Source organism: Leuciscus leuciscus (assembly GCF_965113295.1).
Source record: "Leuciscus leuciscus genome assembly, chromosome: 15".
NCBI lineage: Eukaryota > Metazoa > Chordata > Actinopteri > Cypriniformes > Leuciscidae > Leuciscus > Leuciscus leuciscus.
This window is the reverse complement of record NC_138739.1, coordinates 30837932-30838429: the sequence shown is the minus strand read 5'-3', so window position 1 is coordinate 30838429 and position 498 is coordinate 30837932.

Below are 498 nucleotides of genomic sequence, written 5' to 3'. Positions count from 1 at the left end.
GATTATATATATCATTTTGCTTTTACATTCTAAAGATGAAAATTAAAAATGATATAGCGTATCAAAATATCACTTTTCACTCCTTGATATGATCTAGTTTAATTTTGACCTTTAACTGTAAATAAGTGCTAACGCTTGTGAAGATTCTAAAGGGCAGCACGAGGTGAAGGCGAGCGGGTTTCGCTGTCTGTACGGGTCACAGAGGGAAATTCCCTTTAAATAAATCATCAGTGAATTTGCATTCAGCTGTCACGTGTAACTCCACCCAGCCGTGCAATTATCATACCATCTTCCGTGCCACATTTGTGACGGATGTTTCCCTCTTTGAACATATAGGCCTACTGTAGGTTTGTTTATTTCTGTAAAAGTATCAGAGAGTATCTCCAGTATAGGTTATATATGTGAAGCTGGCCTTATTCTCTCTGTAATTAGTGTGTTTCTCTGTTTCGCCTCTAATTGAGCACTTCAAGCTCACACTAAATATAGCAAATAAGTTCA